Source organism: Lemur catta, chromosome 1 (assembly GCF_020740605.2).
Source record: "Lemur catta isolate mLemCat1 chromosome 1, mLemCat1.pri, whole genome shotgun sequence".
NCBI classification, from domain to species: Eukaryota; Metazoa; Chordata; class Mammalia; order Primates; family Lemuridae; genus Lemur; species Lemur catta.
In genome coordinates, this window is record NC_059128.1 from 123,159,636 (window position 1) to 123,177,117 (window position 17,482).

The 17,482-nt window shown below is 47.1% G+C and overlaps 1 long non-coding RNA gene across 4 annotated transcripts in view; it reads right to left on the bottom strand.

The window, feature by feature from the left end:
- Positions 1 to 1,855: 1,855 nt before the first annotated feature.
- Positions 1,856 to 17,482, bottom strand: part of LOC123624769 — a 55,937-nt gene continuing 40,310 nt past the window's right edge. For all 4 annotated transcript variants that reach the window (XR_006730202.1, XR_006730206.1, XR_006730204.1 and 1 more), the window contains exons 3-4: positions 5,726 to 5,971; positions 1,856 to 1,953 (exon numbers count right to left, since the gene is read on the bottom strand). This is a non-coding gene — a long non-coding RNA (uncharacterized LOC123624769). The remainder of the gene's footprint in view (positions 1,954 to 5,725; positions 5,972 to 17,482) is intronic.

Here is a 17,482-nt window from a genome sequence, read left to right on the forward strand (position 1 = left end):
AGATGGCTCTCAGTCCAAGTCTGAAGACCCCAGCACCAGGGGAGCCGATGGTGTAATTCTCAGTCCTGCGCTGAGGGCCTGCAAACCTGAGGAACTGCCAGTGCATGTGCCAGAGCCCCAAAGCCAGAGAACACGGAATTCTGATGTCCGAGGGCACAGAAGAGTGCCTCAGCTCCAAGACAGAGAGAGTGAACTGGCCTTTCCTCCGCCTTTTTTTTTTTCATCTGTGTCCGCAGCCCACTGGAGGGTGCCCTGCCCACACAGAGGGTCCTTCCCCGCTCAGTCCACCGATGCACACACCCATCCTCCCCAGAAACACCCATGCCGACACACCTGGAAATCATGCTTCACCAGCTGTCTAGGCACTGCCTAATCCAGTCCAGTTGACATCACACATACTGAAGAGAAGGGATGAGAGCGGACATCATTGTCTTGTTCCTGATCTTAGGGGCAAAGCTGTCAGCCCTTCACCATTAAGTATGATGTGAGCTGTGTGGTTTTCATAGATGCCCTTTCCAGGGTGAAGAGCTCCCCTTCCATTCCTAGTTTGTTGAGTGTTCTTTTTCTTTTTCTTTTTTTAAACAGGAAGAGGTATTAGATTTTGCCAAGTGCTCTCTCTGCACAAGACCTGCCCTTCTGCACTTGCTGTTCCTGTGGATGCTTTCCTACAGCTGCAACTGCTCCTCTTTATAGGTCTCTACTTCAGGGGAGTCCTGGACCACCCTATTCAGAAGTGCCCCCCCACCACATCTTCCCCAGTCACCCGCCCAGATAGCCTTCCACGCGCTCAGCCGTTCCTGTTACAGGCACACATTCGGATGACCCTCGCGTAGTGCTCAGCATTTGCGAGTGTGTACTCACCATGTCAGTCCTCACAACCGCAGTGTCTACCAAGTAGGCACTACCATCACCATCATCCACGTGAGGAAGAGGTTACGCATCTTGCCCGAGATCACGCAGTCCATAAGTGCCAGACCCAGGATTAAAACCCAGGCCACCAAACTACAGACGCCATTCTCTTAAACCCTTGCTAGCATGCTTTTCAGTATTACCTTTCCTCACTTGGTGACTTACTGACTATCTGTACATAAGCACTGCCAACCCCGTGTTTTGCTGTATCTCTGGCACCTAATACCATGCATGGCTGGGGTTCAGTGAGTATTTAACAAACAAATGACATGGTCCCAAGACGCCCCACGAGAAAAGAGTTCTGCAGGACTGTGCTGAGCACTGCCCACAACACGCACCCACGGAGAGTCACAAGGCTCATTAGTTTTGATGAAGGTCACTCAACTTTAATCCAATGTTTTCCAAACACACTTGGGCACAGACCCATCTTCTGAGCCGTGTCCCCACTGCATTGATAGCCCAGAGATCTGTGTTCCAGGGAATACACTTTGAGAAATACTGCCCCAGAGGCAGGTCAAATAGCACAGTTCCCAGAAGGATGCTCCTGCCCCCACTCCTGTGGCTGGCTCTGCTCCTATCTAAAAAGTCTGACTTAGAGTCCCTGAAAGCTCCTTCATAGCCACAGCTCAGCTCAGAGAAAAAAACCACAAGGTTTAGTTTTCCTTTTCTTTCCTGGAGTTCTGAAAGGGCACATTAAGATACACGACCACTGAGAAAACATGAAGATTTTTTCCAACGATCACTGGAACCGCTCAACTCCCCTGCGTCTCTGTGGTCTCAGACCACATCACAGAGGCAGCTGCAATTTTCTCAGAGTTCTGGTTTGTTGAATGTGATTCAAGCAAAATCACCCATCACAAGGTGCTTTGCCCTGTTCTCAGAATGCAGCAAAAGCAACGATATGTGAACCACAAAACCATTACATTCCTTTCCTACACACTTGCCTTGATGCTGATACTCAAATCATGGCTTCAGATGTGGAATGACCCCACAGTCATCACGGCTCAGCTTCTCAGTGCTCGAGGTCATCCACCTGAATGCTCTCTGAAAAATAAGAAAGAAAAATCTCTGCTTTAAGATCCAAGAAAGAAAAGTGCAAACAATGTAAAACAACCTCATATGTGAGCAAAGCAGGATACTGTGCTACGATTTATCTGGTATTTCTGAAGAGGTTTTTATGTGACAACTAGTCATCAACATCGGCTACAAATTATAGGCAGTGGTTAGAGTATCTTTTTAAACTCCTTATAAAAAGTACTCAATAAAACGATGCATTTTTGTTTCCTTCATCTTAAACACAGAGAATAAAGTCATTTCTATGTAACTGTTCTCCAAAGCTGTTATATTTCTGTGGTGACTGAATTTTTATATATTTTGGTCTATAGGCAAAGTCATTTTGGTGACTATGAGTACTTTCTAAATTCAAATGTACATCAGCACAAAACAGGGACCCCTGGGTATATGAGCCATGTCACGGGCAGAGCTGAGCAAACAGCTGAAATGGGTTAGAACTCACCACAGAGCTAGACAGGCCCGATTCCTTAGAAAGAGAAGCCAGACCAGGAAGTTAGGAGGCTGGACTAAGCCATCTCAGCATCCAGAGTGAGCCATTTTAATAGAACTTGGTCTATTCCATTAATTCTAGGCAGAGACAATCTTTAACATTTATTTATCTCAAAGGCTAAGGAGTGAGGCAAACCCACCTATGCTGCAATGCACAGAGCAGAACTAAGGCAAACGCATGTTTCCTGTCCATCTGTCCAACAAGGTGTAACTTGCATGAAGGATGACTCACATGGTAACAGAGTCACCTCTTGGGCGCAGAATGGCAGACAGTCTGTGTGGCACTTGTGACTCAGCCTGGGAGAGGTCCCCAGCTCCGCCAGGCTCCAGCCCTGCACCCCCCACGCGGCAGAGGAAAGACCCCGTGGTTACCAGCTGGTGGGTGGTTAGGACGGCAGCGGCCCTGGGGGATCTTGTTTGAGGCCACAGAGGTGCTTCCTCCTGCCCTCTCCAGGTCTAGCCAGCACTTCTGTGTGTCCCTTTTGAAAACGCCGAGAGAGAATTCGCGCAAGCACACAGGGCCCGGACTGGACACCGGCCAGCAACATGCCTCACGCACAGGGCCAGGCGAGCAGTTGGCACAAACGTTCGGGAGGCGAGTTGTCAGAAGCCTGCCTTGCCTGGTGTAGCAGGAACGGGGTTCCCTTCCTAAAGCCCAGGCCCAGAGGCAACTTCTAAGGAAATCATCCTGTGGTGGGTGAGGGGCAAAGGGGAGTTGCCCCGTGAGAAATTCCCACGAAATGAAAAAAACAATTATTGTCACCACTGCCTGGTGAAATTCAGACAGCCACAAACTCATTACTTGAAGCCACAAAGATGGTTGCGGTAAACACAGTCAAATTATTGGGTTTAAGTAGACTGCTTTTTTGTGCCAAAAAAAGAAATCATCTTCCTTCCTCCCCAAAAAATCCACTTATTACTGAACAGCTTTGGAGCCTTGTGACCCGGGCTAGACCAATGTAAGCCTCTCCTTCCCCCGGGTTCCTCCTCAGGACGCTCGACTGGTTGGAAAATGCTTTGGCTGCTGTGGGAAAGGAGACCCTCTTACTGTAGCAGCCACAAAAGAAGGAAAAATTAAATCATCCAAAAGGGGAACAGGCCACGAGAAACAAAAGAGGCCAAGAGGCCGGGGCAGGAGAAGAGACTGTGGGCAGGAGAGGCGTCCTCGTCCCCCTTCTTGAAGACAGTGCCGCTCTCTGCCCAGACAGTCACACCTGTCCCTGGTCCCGTTCCTGGCACCCATGTAGAGTAGGACTCCCACACTCACAGCGCGGAAGGAGCTTCCGAGGGCTCCGTGAGTAGAGATGAGAGAAAATCTACAGTGCAGGTCGTGAGCACAAGGACTGTCGCTAGATAATAAAACTGCGGAACATAGTAGAACACACTGCCAGGAAAACGCAACCATAGGCAGCTTTCTTGCTGTCAGGACAATTCAGGAAAAAGCAAAGAGCAGGCATACAACCAGGAAAGGGTCCACATTTAGTGGCAGGTTAAAGTTTAAGAAACTAGTCAAGCTGATACAAAAACAGAAAAGATTCCAGAGGAAAACAGGGCAGTGGAGGACAGACGACAACACAGCTCCCGCGGCAGGAGGAGACGCTAAGCCACAGGCCAGACGAGGTCGCGTCCGGTCCCCGCAGGGCTCTCTCGACCTTTGGAAGGTGTTTCTTCCTGTTCCAAACAAACTTGCACTTGACTTTCACAACTCAAGTGCCAAGACTCTGACAAGACTCTGTGACTACTGCTAGACCAGACTCTCTGGAGGGGACAGAAAGGCATCCTCTCACTCAACGTTTCAAACCTCGGTTTGACAGAAGCTGCCCACGGGGAAGGGACGTTCCTGAGTCTTATTCACGAGCTCCTGCGCTGCCGCAGCGTCGCGCCTCTAGGTCCGGAGCTGCCCTGGTACAGCCGCAGGGATAAGGCCGCCATGAGACCTAACTTCCACTCAGGCTGTTTCCTCCCATCTTTTCCTCAATGCTTAAGCAAGGAACGCACATCCTTCCGGACACAGTCACAGATCCTTCGGCACTTCCCCGCCCCACACGGATCTCAGGGCATCTTTCAGGATTCGGGCCAGAGGCCTCCAGTTCCCAGAAGACCTTCTCTGCCTGCCTCTCCCTCTCCTGGATTTGTGCCAAACACAAATTTATAATTTGTGATTATAAATGATCACTATAGCTGATTCTCAACCATCCAGGGTTCGATTAGCCACAGTAATAATAATAAAAAAATACTTATTATTATTTGAACATTTTAATAAAATAAATAAGTAAAATGCCTCCAAATCAACAAAACTATCCACCCATAAGAAGGTCTCCAGGGACTGGAACTACACAATGACCTACAGACATCACTGTGTGCCTGGAGCAGTGAGGGGACAGCCTCGTGCCATCAGCCGTGGGACAGGTACTTACTACGTTGACGCCCAAGGCTTGTTCTGATAGCATTAATTCTGTGACAGAACAAGAGGATGGAAAAGCCATTGGTAAGTGACTGGACTGTCACATGTAGGAGCCAAGATTAGAAGCACCAACAGTGGGGCAGTGCCATTAGGAGACAAGGTGGCAGGGACAGTCCCCACCCCTGAAAAGACTGCTGTTCCCATGGCAATGCCTTTAGAAAGTGAAAGGACGGTGCTCAACGGCTGTCTGGGGTTCATGTCCACGTTGTGTGCATGTGTGTGCACATGTGTGTAGAACACCTGGAGTAAGAACAAATGATGGACCACTTTTTTTTTTTTGAGACAGAGTGTCACTTTGTTGCCCGGGCTAGAGTGAGTGCTGTGGCATCAGCCTAGCTCACAGCAACCTCAAACTCCTGGGCTTAAGCGATCCTACTGCCTCAGCCTCCAGAGTAGCTGGGACTACAGGCATGCGCCACCATGCTCGGCTAATTTTTTTTTTATATATATATATTTTAGTTGGCCAGATAATTTCTTTCTATTTTTAGTAGAGACGGGGTCTCGCTCTTGCTCAGGCTGATCTCGAACTCCTGACCTCGAGCGATCCACCCGCCTCGGCCTCCCAGAATGCTAGGATTACAGGCGTGAGCCACCGCGCCCGGCCCTATTTGTCAAGTAATTTATAGGAGATTTCGTGATCCTGGACTTGCAATACTTTTATACATTAGGACACCATCTATACGAGAGTGACTATATTCCTAAATACTGGATTTTTCACTAAGTAAATGTTGGTAGTTTTCATTAATATGAATATGTTAAATTTATCAGTGACAACCTTTGGCATTTTACCTTTCAATCAAGAAACACCTGTATTTCACATCTGTGCATTTTCCTCTAGAACTGGGCTGTGGGTTTTCACAAGCAGGACTCTTCTCTTGTGTGTCGTCAGTGTTTCGCAGGCAGGAGCCCCGTGCTCAGCAGACGGACGCTGGAGGAAGCGCGGGCATCAGCAGACAGAGAGGCAGCTCGTTCTCCCCGTGATGGCTTCCGGTCCCGGGCACGCCAGCCGCTGCAAGATGCTCACCATCACAGCAACTGGCACGGAGGACACAGGAAGGAGAAAGGGAGCTAAAATGAGCCCCATAGTCCTCCCCGGAGAGATCCAGAAACTCCACCCCCATCCCATAGCTTCCCACGGGGACACGGTCCCCACTCCATGGGCTTTACATTGCTATTGGGTGACCTTCCCATATTATCCCATGACAGCACAGGTTCTTTTTTTTGAGACAGGGTCTCGCTCTGTCACCCAGGCTGGAGTGCAGTGGTGTGATCATAGCTCACAGCAGCCTCCAACTCCCGGGCTCAAGTGATCCTCCCGCTTCAGCCTCCTGAGTAGCTGGGACTATAGTTGTGAGCCACTGTGCCTGGCATGTGGCTCCTAAAAGGAAATGTCAGGGCCTTGTACATTTTCGAGTGCACTCCTGCAAAACCTTGGGAGGTGTTCTGCCCCCAAGTTCAAAGGATATAGGTGGGTATTATCCAAAATCACAAGTGGAAGAATTAAGTTGTTAGGCAGCAATCTCAATTTTAAGTTCTCTCATATATTTTTAGAAATTTACATTTATAATTTTTTTCAAATTTATGTGGCTTTTTTGGTGGCTCTACTTGCTTAAATAGCAACCACAAAAATGAATAAACAAGTAGCAAAAATTGAAAAACAACTTGGCTTGCAGTTTGATATACTTATTGCTATTAATATATAATATAAAATACAGTTGATAAGAAAAATACACACTAAGGACTCAAGTTCAGTCTTCCACACCCTCTGCCCATCAGCCCTCATGGAGGGGTCAGGTCATGGACCCTGATGGATTCTGGATGACCTTCACCTTCCTCTTCGTTTAAGTGATGTCCTCTCGGTACATGTTACCGAGGTGGGTCTCAAGAGCTTCCAGTATGATGAGCCCCTTTTCAATGTCAAAATTTTCTCATACCTGCCCCATCCCACGCCCGCAGCTGCACCTTTAGTAAGACATTTATATTGTCAAAGGCTACGATGAATTCAGCAATGCGCCTCACAGGTTTATACTTTATAAGTCACAACATTTAGGAGCATTTAATGGAATAGGGCATCTACGAGACAAGTTAGCCTGTAGACAAGCCTTAACGGCATAAATTCCTTCACCCTTTTATGATAACTCTGAAGTGCACGACCAAAGCAACGCTGCATCAAGCGTCAAAGCCAGTGTGTGTGCACCGGCAAAATTGGCACAGCCGGGCCGGCCTACCTGTCCCTGAGTGGCTACAGATGCACCCTGCTTGTTGGCCGTGTGCACGTGCACGGGTCCCCAGGAGCCCTGAGGCAGAAGCCCCAAAACACAGAGGCAACTTGACCAGACTTCCTGGATCTAGCACGGGAAGGCCAGGTCAGGGCTGCTCCTTGGAGAGAAGGCCACTCTAAAGAAATGTCCAGAAGGATGCTGCTGAGCAGTATGAGAGGAATCATTTTTGTACGGAGAGAGCGAGAGAGGACGAGAGAGCGAGCGAGAGAGAGAGAGAGAGGAGGGAGAGGACACTAAAAATCTTGTGCCAAAACTTCAAGCCCTGATGTAATGACCAGACTACGGTGGACTCAACGCTTCAGATAGAGGACAAGCGGCTGAGGGAGGAGGGTGAACATCTCAGAAATCACAGCTTCCTTCTGAGCCCCAAGAGCAAAAGCAACAAGCAAGCTGGACCACAGAACTGTTGCCATGGAAAATACGTGGCCCGAGTCCATGTGTGAGGGTAAAATACACGCATTCGAGGGCACCCAGCAACTGGACGTTAGCCCCGGTAATGTCACAAAACCGGCTCTCACTGGAAACTGAATTCGAATCAGTCTTTTCACAGGTATCTAGCACTTTACAGCTGTTAAAATACAGCAAATGCATGAAAAATACACATTTTCAGAATAATGGGGCTAAAGTTGAATTAACAATAACCATGACAACTACTAATAATACTCAATACAGCACATAATACTTGCCAGGCACTATGCTAAGCACTTTATAAATATTAACCACTAAAATCAGTACTATCTATTGTGATTATTATCCCCATTCTACAGATGAGGAAACTGAGGCAGAGAAAGGAACAAGGTCACATAAGTGGTTAGCAGCAAAGTTTGGCTCTAGAGTTCTTACTCTTAACCAATGCACTATGCTGCCCTACTGATTAAAAAATAATATAAAAGCTTTAAGAGAGAGTTTCATAAGATTGTACACACTTCATAGTATCTCCAGGGTAAAATCTATCTACCTCTTTAACAACCACAGAGATTTGCCTCTGACTTCTCCGCCCGGGGCAGAGAAGATCTTCATCGCTGTAAAGTCCAAATGCAGTTTTACATTCCACATCTGGTTACATCGTCTTGCCAGGAGAAAAATAACAGAAATCTCCCTCTGGGTCTTGGGGGCAGGGCCCACGAGCCTGGGGCACTCTCACAACGTCCCACTAAAGGTGGTCCTGGCCCTTGAGTTCAGTGTAACTCAGGTTACTGTGTCCACATCAAACAGATGTGCACGTAGCATCTGCTGAGTTCAGGGAGCTACATTATGTGCAGAGAAGAGAAAAAGAAATGGGGCAACAGTGAAGCTTGAAAGACTTTTAAATAAAAGTAATGGAAAGGTCCAAGTGGAAGGGAGTGGAGCACAACACTGAGGGGAGAACAGGAGAGAGACATATGCTAGGGTTTCTTTGCAGGGAGGAAAATCGTGCTGCATATTAGTACTTGAGGTTTCCAGTGCAGCTCACGGAACTCCCACACTTTTTTCTCATATGTACTCACCACATGAACCCGCAACCCCGCTCCTACATATTTACCCAAGGCAAAGGGAAAACTCAAGTTTCCATAAAAACCTGTACATAAAAGTTATAGGAGTTTTATTCATAATTGCTAAAAGAATTTGGATGCAAACTCCAAATCCTTTAACTGGTGAGTGGCTAAGCAAACTCTACGTCCATACAATGGAATTTGACTCAGCAATAAAAAGGAAGGAACAACTGATGACAATGTGAGACAGAATGGATCAATCTCAAGTGTGTCATGCACAGTGAGAGAAGCCAGACTCAAAAAGCTACATGCTGTACGATTCCACTTATAGAATATTCTGGAAAAGACAAAATTACAAGGACAGAAAACACAGCAGTGGTTGCCACAGCTTGGGGCTAAGTGGAAGGCTTGATTACAAAGGGCCACAAGCAACTTTTTTAGGTGATGGATATTTCTATCTTGATTATGGCAGTGGCTGCACAACTGCATGCACTTATTAAGACAGCCATATGCTAAAAAGGGTGAATTTCACTATGCATAAATCACACATCAATAAATCTGATTTTCTAAAAGCAGCTCAGAGCAATCCTGCCAACTATTTCCTGGAATGGGGCTACTGTTACTTTCTACGAGGTTCTACAAACCACGTATCTAACTTCCTTTACCAACTCCCACCCCAATATCTTCTCACACAATATTTATAGGAAGATTGTTGGTTGTTCATTTGTAGGAGGAAAAGCTCCTTTAGTCATAAAATTTCTTAAAGTAAACTCTGAGTATTTAGGTAATAATGGGAACTCTCGTGTATTAAAAATAGACGAGTAGGTGGCTCTTTCTCCTCGTGGTAAATATGTACCTGCTACTCACTGCGGAAAGAGGGCAAGTAAGAATTTAATAGCTCTATCTACACAGAACATCGCTGCAAAACCGCTAAATCACTGACACTTCCAGGCACTGAGATACAAATGCTGAACTACATTCAAAGTAAGCCAAGGTTATTGCTAACATCTTCAGGCAAGTAAGCCTAAAAGAAATCTTGACTGCTAAATGGCAAACCTTTAGTGGAGTAGAAAAATGAAAAAAAAAAAACTTACTGTACTATTGAAAAACATAACTGCACCATGACCTGGTCTATGTACCAGACCCAGAACAATGCAAGCGATTCGGGTTCTTTCCCTGACTCAGTACCCAGCAGTCCTGATGGCCCACGTGTGCTGAGTCCTGTTCCAGGCACCAGAGAGACAACGATAAACTGGACTCCCTGTCCTCACGGAGCTCACGTCCTCCTGGGAGCCACACATCATACATAAGTGAACGGACAAATAAACTGACTGCCCCCCAACAAGCTGAATGTCAGTTACCAAGAGTGGGGAAGGAAGAGCAGAGTGAAAGAACGAGGGGTTCCATTTTAGACAAAGTGGCCGGGCGTCTCTGAGGAGGTGCTACTGGCGCAGAGCCCCGGGAGCCTTGGGAAGAAGGCTGGGGTGGTCTACAGCGAGGGTGTCAGGGGAGGAGAAGAGCCAGGGCCGACTCTCAGCTCCTGAGACGGGAGTCTGCCTGGTCTGTCCCATCCCAGGGACTAGCGCAGTGGCCAGCCTGGCTGGGGAGGAACGAGCGAAAGGAAGAGAGCCGGGAAGTGCTGGGCAGGGACAGCTCAGCGCAGACCACGGTGCCACGCTCTGTGCTGGGACTCCGGGCTTTATTCTAAGAGTTACTAGAAGAGCCCCAGCTATGAAAGCAAGGGAGTGACCTGATCTTCGTTTAGTCCTGAAGATTCACTCCAGTTGCTCCAAGGAAAATGGACTTTTGGGGAATGGATGGAGATGGTACAAGAGGAAACAGGGAACCAGCACGGCAGAGACGGTGACCCGCCCACGGGCTGGGTGGTGACAATCGAGGCAATGAGAAGTGGCCAGACTGGGCGACTGGGTGGATGAGATGGAAGACACTGGGGTGCAGCGGGTAGGTCCACACTCAGCGGCGGCCATTGAGTTGCAGGGAAACGTATTGACAGATTGCACTGCTGTCAGGGACTCGACAACGTGATTTGGAGATAAAGTCAGTTTGGCCCAAGTAGCATTACACCTTAAGACTTTAAAAGTTTTACAGTGGAAACCGTTGACTCATGACCAGCTTAGATATTCATTTAATCTTGCAATAACTCCACTAACTAGGCCATTGACTACGCACAGCTAAGAAACGCATTTCTGCGAGAAAACAATGCACTCCATTAGTGAACTTTCCAGGAAACAAAGATTTCCAGCAAAACTAATGAAAGCTTCAAAGCTTTGTAAAATATATCAGCAACGCTTTGAAGACCCCCTTTATTTAACCCTTGCTAAAACAAAAGCATGTCAGCAAGCCTGCAGAGTAGGGATATTCTTCAAAATATTTCTGTTATAACAGAGCTTCGGCCAACGGGAAAGAGAAGGGAGACTGCAAGCATCTTCCACTCATTTACATGCTACAGTCTTTTACATAAACACTGTTTATTTGACACAATTCATATCAAAGCACTTAACTGCTTTACAGATTATTTTCTTCAGCTACCCTAGGATTTATATGCTGAGGAGACTCAGTTTCATGAAGCTGCATCTAACCTAGAAAGAGGACAGAGACAACACACGAATGCACAACTGGATCGAGTTGGATTCTGCGAGTTAGACTGAGGAGCAGTCGCAGGAGAGCCAGCAAGGCTCAGCCTCCACGTTCAGGGACTTTGTGCAAGTCCCAAAATCACATCTGTTTCGTCCAAGATGAGATTCGTGTCCAGGACTCAAAACACAAGGAAAAGTTTAAATTATTTTGATTGGAATAACTGCAGCCTGCTAACATGTACTTCCTCCAGAAATCTATCAACTCCCACATTTTCCATCTTTTCCTCCCTCTTTCCGCCCGTCCAACCCTAACAGCAACAGCACAGGGTCTGCTGGGGAAACCAGATCAAAACCCACTTCAGAACACCAGGCACAGGCCCTCCAGAGAAAGCAGGCACCGACTTCACTTGTCCTCCTTTCCTACTGGAGAGAAAACGTTTCAATCCAGTTGGAACCATCCAAACTTGAAACCATCTTATAAACATCATCTGCTTTTCATTTTTTAAAAGTTTTACTCAAAAGAAATGAGCTCCTCAAAGGAGCCGTACCCACCCCACCCCTCTCCACAATCAGCCAAGAGAAAAAGCTCCTCCTAGTCACGCAGGGCCAGCATGGGTGACTTAAAGGGCTTCCCAGTGTTCCCTTTTAGTAACATTTTTGTTCTTTAACGGTGTTTTCCTACCACACTATATTTCTTAGGATATACTCTGGGAAAGATCCTTTTTTTTTTAATTCACTGTTTTGCTCTAAAGGATTCCTTACTCAAATTTCTGAATTTAGCGACTTTTCTCACGGTATCAGCTATTAAAGACAGATTTTCCTGGCTGGTTGCTTTTGGATGTCAAGATGTATTTTGCTTTCTAATCCAGACTTGGGGCTGCCTTTCACATGTCTCCTTGTTATACCACCAGCTGTTTCTGCCTTTTTCCGGAAGACAGCATGCCGAGGCTTTATCCTCTAGGCTTCTTCCCGGCCATCCATCCAGATGTTTACCTTATTTCTTTCCAGTGGCTCCAGACAAATCACCTTGATCCTTATTTTTTTAAATCTTAGAGTTAAAACACACACATACCCATGCAATGTCAAACCCTCTGCCAAGACTGAATTAGTGTAGTTTTCTCTTTGGACCCCTCAATAATGACCTAAAGATGTATTAAGTCTGGATTCTCAGGGATCTGTTAAATATTAATCACGACGATGTGAAATGTTAGGAAACGGGTCAGTCTGAACCTCCATGACTAACCCAGCCTGCTACCACTTCTCTGTGCAGTTGCTTCTCCAACACAGTCTGAAGCTGGCACTGCCCGGAACACTCAGTAGTCTCTGACCCCCTTGAGAAGCTAATGAAGCCTACGGGCTCCCTCTCCAGAAATATTCCGAGTCAAATGGTCCCTATAATTGCTATTCTAGAACAGGGGTCAGCAAACTGCGGCCACGGGCCAGATCTGTCCTATGGCCAATTTTTTCCAATAAAGTTTTATTGGAACACAGTCATGCTCATTCATTTCCATATTACCTGCAGCCGTTTTCATGCTACAGTGGCAGTGTGGGACAGTCGTGATGGAGGCCATACGGCTCACAAAGCCCGAAACATTTACTATCCTTCTGGCCGTTTACAGAAAAAGTTTGCCAAACTCTCCTCTAAGAGTTAAAAATCAATGACTACTGAATATTGTCTTAGGACAATAATCGGAAATGTCACTGTGTGTGGCATTGCAGAGTTACTTAACTAGAATGCCATTTTCCTCAGAGTAAAAATTTTAAATGACAAAATGACACACAAAAGTGCCTAGCACAATGCCTGGTATTCAGTAGGTGATTAATATATGTCCTTTTTCTTTTACTTGCCAAGCTCCACCAGGTCCTTCAGTACTTGGATCAAACTTCTCCTCCTCTCTGCTACGTCCCCCTACAGAGCTGGAAGGCCCCTCCTCCCAGCACCCGAAATTATCTTATCACTCGCTGTTCCACATTCTCATCATCCACTCACTCGTCTTTCTTCCTGTCTAGAACGTGGGTTTCTCTGCAGAAACGGTCAAACCTTATTTACCTTTGTTTCCCCAGGGCCTCACACATAGCTGGAGCTTGACAAAGAATTTCTTCAGAGAATGAGTGAAGAAATAAGTCTACCCTAGAGATATTCTTAATTCTAAAAGATGTCATGCAAAGGTCATTAAAAATGTATTCGTAAATAATACCAGATTTCCAAACTGAGTTTCACAAATAATGAATACCTTTTTGTCATTGATTTAAGGTCCCAACTTACAGCAGTTTTACTAAGCAGCAAAGAGCAGGTTAACATTTCAAGCACATGTATGGACCAAGAAGTTCCTAGACCCCGAAGAAGTAAGAATGACTCTGTTTAAAACCAACTGTACAAGATTCTTTAACCGAGCCTCTCATCTGTGAATGACAATGCAAAGTATGACAGTCTTTATCTATAACAACAGCCTGAATTTAGTTTTTCTAATAGTAGTGGTACACTTTAGCATAAGATAATCTCTTTGAAAAGGTTTAGTTGTTTTGGTTTTTCATGGATTTAGTTAAAAGAGATTCATTCATTCAAAAATGAACAAGTCAGGCACTGACCTAGGCAGTGAGAACACAATAGGGAAGGAATAAATTTCCTGGTCCTACTCCAGTGAAATAAATTAGCTTAGGAAAAAATTTCAGAACTAATTTTGACAAGGTTCTTCTTTGAGTTATTTATATTCCACAAATTCCATTATATTATATTCCATAAATAATGAAGAGGGTCTCACATTTCCAAAACAGAGATAGGTCTCCACAGTGGATTTTACGCCGTTTACTACAGCATAAAACAAATTACTACACATTCGGTGGCTTGAAACAACACAAATTTATTGTCTCACAGTCCCAGGGGTGAGAAGTCTGAGGTGGGTTTTACTGGCTGGAGTTGGTGGGGCCACAGCCCCTCTGGGGCTCGGGGGGACTCCACTTTCTTGCTTTTCCAGCTTCTAGACACCACCTTCATTCCCTGGCTTGTGGCCTCTTCCTGCACCTTGAAGGCGGCATCGCCACGGAGGGCCACGGAGACTGCATCACATGGCATCACTCTGACACTGGTGCTCCTGACTCACTCCGAGGACCTTTGCAATCACGCTGGTCCCACTCGGATAATCCAGGGTGATCTCCCCACCGCAAGGACAGCTGACTAGCAACCTTAATTCCTGTTTGCCACGTCACTTAACATATTCACAGCTTCCGGGGATGTGGGCATCTTTGGGCGTGGGGGAGGCATGACTCTTTCTACCACACACATCTTTGTAACAGTCAGGCCCATGAGCCCAGTGCACACATGTGACCCCAGTGTGAAACCTGGCACGCCACCCCTGCTGGAAACCAGCCCCCCTCTGCTAGGTGTTGCCCCTACTGGGCAGACCCCAGCACCTCACAAAGCATCCCTCTGTGCTCCCACCAGCCCACCCAGCAGGCCGCCATCTCCTGCTCATCACACCATGTTAGACTCTCGCCCTCAACTGTTCTAAGAACAAAACCATGACTTTTCTCCCACCCATTCACCCTCCAAATGGAAAAACCCGGCCCTTACCTCCATTCTAGAGAGATATATAACCCCCTTGCCCAAGAGTCACACAAAGATTTACTATCTTGAAGATTAGTCTTTAACGTCCCATTGCTGTGCTGCCTCTCTGAGTCACCTAAACATGTGTGTGTGTGTGTGTGTGTGTGTGTGTGTGTGTGTGTGTGTGTGTGTGTGTAGTCATTAATGCTTCTGTTTTTAAGTTCAAAGGACAGAGGCGTGTGGGTGCACACATGCGCATGTGTGTGATAAAAGTCCTTGAGGGCAAAGACTGTTTAACTTGCTAAGCATGGACGCTTAGTAAATGCCAGTCAGCTTAACACCAACGCAGAGCTTATAAGGTGGTCTATGACCACAATGATAGAGACAGAGCTATTTCTGAGACTGTACACAGAGTCCGGTGAGATTTCCTCTCATCAAAGGTGAGTAAAAAACCAAAGGGTTTGGCTGGCCCCACCTGGGCAGGAGAGGTTACTCTGGGCCCTGAGATATCACCTGGGGGGCCGGAGCAGCTGGCTCTTGCAACACCAAGCTGGACACCAGTTTGGGGGAATTAGAGCCAGCTCTTTTTGTTTTTGACAACAACCTTTGGCAATACTTGGGGCTACATTTAAGCTGGCATTCAACGAGGAGGCGATGCCCATTTGGCTGAATGGAGCAGATTTTCCAGCTCTTTTCCCACTGGCACACGGCTGTGACCCTTGGGTCTCGGAAGCATCCGTCTAGAATTAGCCTTGGTGACACAGAGGTCCTCCCAGGTCATCAGAACCCATCTGTCTGCTAGACTGGAGATCATTTCAGACTAAAGGTTGACAAAGTACCTTGATCAGCTGAGGGTTTGTTTAATCATTGCTATTTAGTTGTGATCATTTTAAAAATTTCAAATTAAAAAATATAAACATAAGGAAAGAAGAATAACTACAGGGATTGAACTGTGTTGAATCTGTCTCCATGTGAACATCCCAGGTGGCCCATTTTGGAAAATTCTCCTCCTTCCCTTTCTGCCCTTAGCTCCACTGACACCCCTCACCCCTCACCAGGAATTCAGATGCCACAAAGACGCATCCCCACCTAACGCTTTCACTTCCACCCCACGTACTGCTCCCAGCACAGGGTGGGGAAGGATGCTGGGCAGTTCCCATTTCTCCTGCTCCTCTGCGCCGGCTCACGCTGCCAACATCCTCAGGCCAAAGAAAAGTCCCGCTAGGAGACATAGGCCCATCCCCGAATGCCGAGTGACACCTGGGTCACAGTTTCATGGCCACTTACTGTCAGACTCCCAATTCCATGAGGAAAGAGAGAGAAGGATGACCCTTTCCATCCGAGCCCCGTGTACACCACGTCAGAAGCTCATTCAACGTGTTCGACGTTCCCGGCTTCACTCCTCACATCTTAATGTCCTACCGCCAATCAGAGCCCAGAGCGTTCAAGTGCGAAGACACCCCAGCGATCACCCTGCCTAGGCGCCTTCCGCCCAGGGTGGAGAAATGCTGTGTAAGACGGTTAATGTCACTAGAAAGTCACTTACCACCGTCCTTCTGTTAATAGTAGCGAAGCCAGCATCCTCAGCTGCACTGTACCTGAAAGACAAGGGCTCTAGAATCTTGCCAGGGCCCCGCATCTGTGATGACACCTGCGTGTTGGAGGAAGCCCGGGAGGAGTGATGTTCAGCACAATGCTACAAATTAGCCTTGAGTACGGGGAATAAGCTTTTGTCCAAAAAGAAACAAGCGGACGCAGTAGAAGCCCGAAGAGGTTTGGAGGATACTGAAACCCCAGTGCCCTTGCCCTCTGAGTCTGCTACGGCTCTTCTCTCTCATTTGGGGATCAGGGGACCCCTGAGTTGATCTCAGCTGAATGCAGGACCAGCTCCTGGCATTGGTTTTCCTACAGCAGCCCATGTATAAAATTAAAAACACCTGGGTTCATAGCGCTTTGTAGGCAATGGGTCTAACTTGCTGCATCAGCTTTTACTAAATTCTCCAACGAGGTGGGAAATGCATATGGCAAATCCTCGAGAAGAAAAGCAGTGAATAAAGCCACCAAAGCCATCCTTTAAGAAACAGCGACGACTTCAATCCACATGCCCCTGTCCCCTCTGCATCAGATGGAACTTCTTCATTAAGTATTTTGTTAGCAAAACAGTAACCCGACACAAAAGCACTGAGCATAGACTGGAAAGTCTGGAGACGAATGATGGGAAGGCTGACCACCTTCTAAACACTGTCATGTCTAATAGGATGCCAGAGGCCAGGCGTCCAGCCTCACCCTCACAGAAGCCCACTCGCATCTCAAACACACAGTCTGGCGCATGCCCTGGCAATTGTGTCCACCCACCAACAGGTGCACCTGACCCACCTGGCTTCTTGGAGGAGGCACCTGAATGACATCTTTAGTGACCAGTCAGATCGAGCCAGTTGAGAAGGAAGGGGAAGGGGAGTCCAGGTAGTAGGAACAGCAAGGCTATAATGTTGATGCTGAGCCTGGGATTTTCACAAAGCTGATCGTTAAGTACACCTGACGAGAAGGTGGCACAGGGGAGGGGCTGGGGGATGGGCAGCTGCACCAGAAGGGCCCCAGTGCCCGTGCTGAGACTCTGGACTCTAGCCCTGGGCCTACAGCCAGAGATTTAC